The sequence below is a fragment of the Prionailurus bengalensis genome, chromosome A3, assembly GCF_016509475.1.
Source record: "Prionailurus bengalensis isolate Pbe53 chromosome A3, Fcat_Pben_1.1_paternal_pri, whole genome shotgun sequence".
Lineage (NCBI taxonomy): Eukaryota > Metazoa > Chordata > Mammalia > Carnivora > Felidae > Prionailurus > Prionailurus bengalensis.
The window spans coordinates 125209857-125216031 of record NC_057354.1 but is presented as its reverse complement, the minus strand read 5'-3'; the positions used below and the strand labels follow the sequence as shown (position 1 = coordinate 125216031).

General features: G+C 47.4%; 1 non-coding gene across 1 annotated transcript; it reads right to left on the bottom strand.

The window, feature by feature from the left end:
* Positions 1-5961: 5961 nt before the first annotated feature.
* On the bottom strand, positions 5962-6034 carry TRNAK-CUU. The gene has a single exon. It is a non-coding gene; the product is annotated as a tRNA-Lys (tRNA).
* Between the last annotated feature and the right edge of the window lie 141 nt (positions 6035-6175).

Genomic DNA, 6175 nt, shown 5'->3' with positions numbered 1-6175 from the left:
CCGGCGGCAGAAACGGAATGTCTGGGCGAGCCGGCGGCGGCGCGGTGCCCGGAGCCCGGCCCGCAGAGGCCCCCGCCGGGCCTCGTCTGGGTGGGCTCGTCCGGGCGCCTCCTGCCCGTGCCCCGCCTCTCCCGAAACCTGGGTCCTGGCCTGCGAACCCCCTCCCGGCCGCAGCCCCGCCGCCCTGCGCCCTCCTCCCGCCCCTGCAAGGCCTGACCCCCGGCCCCAGCCCAGGAGGCCCAGGGCTCCCGCTCCGGCCAGGGGTGCCTGCGGCGAGGTTTCATCTCGCCCCTCACACTGCATTCCTTTCCCCAGCCAAGTAACCCAAGTTTTTGCTATGGACTCTCGGTAAAAAGAAAAAAAAAGCCTCAGATTCTAGCAGCATGAATAGAAATGCTTTCATCCCAGCTTCAAACATCCATAAACATTTGAACTTATATTACCAGGAATAGAAAGTCAAACATACATTCCCCAGGGAGCCCCCTGCCCGCTTGGAAGGACCGCCTGTACCCACAGAAGCTTCGAAGGCGCTGCTATATCGCATTTCCTCTCCGGAAGGGAGACGGTGGCGGTGCAGGGCTGGAGGCCACCCAGGGGACCCTCCAGGAACTCAGTCTCCTGGAAGAAAAAAGGCATAAATGGTCTACCTGTCTAAAGGAACATGGTGAATTTAGGAAAAAGAGACTGAATATCCCTGAAGGAACCAGACAGGCTTCTAAAAACAGGTGAGATTTGAGCTGAAACAATGAACATGAATTCCAGCAGATCCTATCTGGTCTTCCTGCTTCCAGACTATTAGCCCTCTAAAATCCACACTCCGCGCAGTAACCTTAAAATCACTTCTTTTCTTTTTTTAATTTTTATTATTTATTTATTTTTGAGAGAGAGAGGGAGGGAGTAGGGGGGAGGAGAGGGAGACACAGAATCCCAAGCAGGCCCAGGCTCTAAGCTGTCAGCACAGAGCCCAATGTGGGGCACGAACTCACTAACTGTGAGATCATGACCTGAGCCAAAGTGGGAGCCATCCAGGTGCCCCTAAATCACTTCTTATCTTAAACCTTGCAACTTCGCTTCTAGAAAAATCCAAATTGGGGGTGGGGTGGGGTGGGGGTGGCTGGTGCCTTGGTGACTCAGTCCCTTAAGTGCTGGACCCTTGGTTTTAGCTCAGGTCAGATCTCATGGTTTGGGTTGGTGAGATGGAGTGCACACTCACACACACACACACACACGCACGCACGCAGTAGGGCTCTGCACTGATAGCACTTAGGATTCTCTCTCTCCCTCTCTCTCTCTCTCTGCCCCTCCCTCACCTCTCAAATAAATGAACTTAAAAAAAGAAAAATCCAAATTCTTTTTCATGGCAAAAAGAGGGATTCGGTCCCTCCTCCTCTGCATCACTTCCATATCCAGAACTGTATTCCTGTTCTCCATGCTTCAAACAAGCCAGCCTTCCCCCTGTCCTGGAGGACGCCAAGCATGTTCCCACCTTGGTTATCAGCGCGATGTCTTCCTCACAGCAGCCTTCCCTGAGGCCATATCTTAATTAGTTTTTCAAATTTATTTTTACCACCATCCATTGTAACAACTACATTTTAGATTATGAGCCAAGAACTACATAGATAACATACATACAACAAAAATGACAGTTGCATGAAACAATATTTACACTTACCACATGTGATGCTATTTTATTCACCTCCACATTCAGTTCTATCTCATTTTTTTTTTAAGATGTGATCATGAACATCTAAATAGAGTTTGTGGTTGACTAATGTTCCCCAGTTGGCAGTTTTATTTTTTTTTAATTTTTTTTTTAACGTTTATTTATTTTTGAGACAGAGAGAGACAGAGCATGAATGGGGGAGGGTCAGAGAGAGAGGGAGACACAGAATCCGAAACAGGCTCCAGGCTCTGAGCTGTCAGCACAGAGCCCGACGCGGGGCTCGAACTCACGGACCGCACGGACCGTGAGATCATGACCTGAGCCGAAGTCGGACGCTTAACCGACTGAGCCACCCAGGCACCCCCCCAGTTGGCAGTTTTAAAATTCTGTTTTAGGGGCGCCTGGGTGGCGCAGTCGGTTGGGTGTCCGACTTCGGCCAGGTCACGGTCTCGCGGTCCGTGAGTTCGAGCCCCGCGTCGGGCTCTGGGCTGATGGCTCGGAGCCTGAAGCCTGTTTCCGATTCTGTGTCTCCCTCTCTCTCTGCCCCTCTCCCGTTCATGCTCTGTCTCTCTCTGTCCCAAAAATTAAAAAAAAAAAAAAAATTCTGTTTTAAATAGATTCTTGCGTACTGTCAGTGCTTTTCCAATCCATCACAGCATCCTGTGTGTCTCATTTGGAGGACTTACCCAATTTATAATGATTCGATACATAATAGATTTATTTATTTCTAAGGGTATCTGGGTGGCTCAGTCGATTAAGCATCCGACTCTCGGTTTCGGCTCAGGTCATGATCTCACGGTTTTGTGAGTTCAAGCCCCTTGTCAGGGTCTGTGCTGGCAGTGCAGAGCCTGCTGGGGACTTTCTGTCTCCCTCTATCTCTGCCCCTCCCCTCAGGCTGTCTCTGTCTCTCTCAAAATAAATTAATAAACTTAAAAAAAAAAGTTTATTTCTCTACGCCATCAGACTGTAGGCCCCAGGAGGGCAGAGCTGATGCCTGCATTGTTCAGTGCTGAATTCTGTAAACTCCACCTTACGGCCTGCAGGGTCCCAGCCTGTGGTGGGACTGAGGCTTTAGGAAATGGAAGATCAGAGAACAGGGCTGAAATCCACCCCTGCCTTGGCAGGACAGTAAACAGGCACGACAGACTGTAAGAAAAGAAAGAACTTGGCATTACTTTCTCCAACGGTCTAATGATGCCAAGGAAATAGATTTGCTCAGTTTCACTTCCCTGCCTCACAACAGATGGCTCTGTGCTGGTCACTGGCTCCACGGACAGCCCTTTCCTCTGGCCTCCTCTAGTGGGGAGTTGATCCTCCTCTACCACCAGGCTCCTTCTCTGAAGAAATCCAAGTGTACAAGCAACATAAAGTGCAGTGGTCTGTTTCAGCACATTTCCATGTAGGCATATGTAAACATTAAAACTATTTGGTTAGGCTAAGGAATAAATATGGGTAGTTTTCCTTAAAAATTCATTGGAATACTACTGTTTTGTTTTCACAACCCTAAAAAAAACTATTTCTTTACTGGTCAGCTCTGACTAGGTTGGGCTATGGTAATAATGACCCCAAAATCTCAGGGGTTCATTTCTTGCTCTGTTATGTGTCCTTCAGAGGTTGACTGCAATTCTTCTCCACCTCTTTTCTTTTCTTTCTTTCTTTTTTTTTTTTTAAGAGAGAGATCACATACAAGTGGGAGAGAGAGAGAGAGAGAGAGAGAGAAAGAGAGAGAGAGAGAGTCTTAAGCCGGCTCCACGCTCAGCACAGAGCCCTACCTGGGGCATGATCCCACCACCCTGGGATCATGACCTGAGCCAAAATCAAGAGTTGGCTGGTTCAACTGACTGAGCCACCCAGGCACCCTCTCCACTTCTTCTTCATTCTGGCACCCAGACAAGAGGCAGACCCGATCTGAAACATGCTGGTCTTGCGGCAAAGGAAGGAAGTGAGAGATGGCAGAACCAGATGGCAGATCTTAATGTTGCTGCAAGTAAGTGGCTTACATCAATCCCGCTCACATGTGCTTGGCCAAAGCAAGTCATGTGGGCAAGCCAGTGTCAGCGTGTGAGGAATAGGATTTTACATCAAATCCTTGGAAACCATAATACAATCTAGCGTATACCTTTTATATACCTTTTATAATGGGATGGATGGGTGCCCCCTGAGGTCTCCTGTCTAGATTCGGGAATAATCTTTGGCCTCTGAATCCTGATCCGCTTTTCGTCAGAGGCCCCTCCCTTTGGCCCATCTAACTCTGACCTTTTTTTTTTTTTTTAAGATTTTATTTTTAGGTAATCTCTACACTCAACCCCGAGATCAAGAGGCACACACTCCACCGACTGGGACAGCCAGGCACCCCTACTCCTGACCACTATCTAACAGCTTTCCAGCTTCACAGGTGGAGTGCCTCAGTGGATTGATTTCTGCGTTCTGGCTGCTTGGGCCTTTGAGAACGGAGCTGCACTAGTTCTCAGCTCAGACCGATTGGGAAAAGTCTCTGAAAGCCTCTCCTGACAAGTTGTCACCAGGGAGAGCCACGCCCATTCTTCCCTTCCGGTTGTGTACTGAGGCCCAGCTCCAAAAGGCTCCCAGGACATATATGCAAGGCCATGGTGTCTGTTGAATTCAGAAAGATATTTTCTCATATCCTGGAATTTCTGATGCGTGACCGAAAGACTTAGTTGTGCTAATTTACAGAAACGTCCAGATTCAGTTCTCTCTGACTCTGTGTGCCAGAAACCTAAGGGAAGGAGGTTTATTGCACAGGCCTGAATGCAGAGGTTCTGCAACTTGAATCCCTAAGGAGGCTTATTAAAAGGCAGATTCCTAATACTCAGGATTCACAAGGCAGATAGCCAGATACTCTTATTCAGATGGTTTGGGACTGGGCCTAGGAATATGCATTTAACAACCTCTGTAGGAAACTGCTACCTGAGGGGCTTTGCAACATCCTGGTTCTAATGGTCTCGACAACAGGCCTGGACAGGGATCTGATGCAAGGGCAAGTGCAAGGAAGTGGCCACCCAGCCCAGAAGGTGCACGGTGAGGCCGGATCCCCGTGCAAGACAGGCCTCTGAGGGACTGACTGTATGATCATAAGACCTCTTGGGCCAGGGAGTGACCACTCTCTCCATCACGCTTCTTTTAAAATTTTTTTTTTTAATGTTTATTTTTGAGACAGAGAGAGACAGAGCATGAATGTGGGAGGGTCAGAGAGAGGGAGACACAGAATCTGAAACAGGCTCCAGGCTCTGAGCTGGCAGCACAGAGCCCGACGCGGGGCTCGAACTCACGGACCGTGAGATCATGACCTGAGCCGAAGTCGGACGCTTAACCGACTGAGCCACCCAGGCGCCCCTCTCCATCACGCTTCTTAAGAGCAGTCACAAAAACCCAGAGCACCAAATCCAAAGCCTCTTCCAGGAGTTCAGACAGCTCCACTTTGGTAAGTGTCCCAGTGTCAGCCCCTCTGGCCAAGGCTGGTATGTAATCCTGATTCTCCAAGAATTGTCTGCTTCCTTTTCCGCTCCCTTTCCTGCTGGCCATCCTCCACACAGTCTCGAAATCCACAAGAGTTCTTCTAGGTCAGTTTTTAAGAAATTGTCATAGATTTTTTCCTAGCTGTAGAAGTAATGCTACATACTGTGGAGAGTTTAGCAATTGTAGATAAGCAAAAAGAAAATAAAGACCATAGGTAACACTTCTGTCCAAAGATAAGCTATGTGGTATTATCTCTTTTTCTCTGCTTGTATAGCCATATATTTTTTATTAAAAATGGCATCACACTGTATATTGTGATCTTATTACTTGCTTTTTGTTTGTAAAGTGAACATTTTTTGTTATATTCTTCTAAATCATCATTTTTAATGGGTGTATTGTATCCTATCGTATATTCCACTTATTTAAGCAATTCTCCATTGTGGGACATGTCATTTCTAGTTTGTTTTTGATTATAAAGAGTGCTTCAATGAATCTCCTTTTATGAATTGTTGTGAACTATTAATCTTTTCCTATAATAAATTGCTAGAAGTAGAATGTCTCAATGACCAGGCCTTCTTTGGCCTCTTCTTTGGCCATCATGTTAAGAATTCCACGCATTGTGGTTTCAGCTGCCACCTCTCTACTGGTAATTCCCAAATCCGGGTCTCTTATCCCAATCCTGTTCCTGAGCAATAGACTTACATTAATAACTCTGCCTGCTGTACTCTCTAGTCACAGGTCACAAAAGCATCTCAGGCTCAACCATAGAATGAACTCAACTTCCTCTTTTTTAAAAAAGAATTATTTTTAAGTAATCTCTACACCCGACATGGGGGTTGAACTCATAACCCTGAGATTAAGAGTCACATGCTCTACCGACTGAGCCAGCCAGGTGCCCCTCAACATCTTCCTCTTTAATAACCTCCATTAGTCCTCATTTCTGCCTGTGGAAACAGTATTCTCCCAGCCACATGGGCTGAGATTGGTGTCCTCTTTCCTCTCTTGATCCCCTTGTATTAAATGCGTTATCAAGGG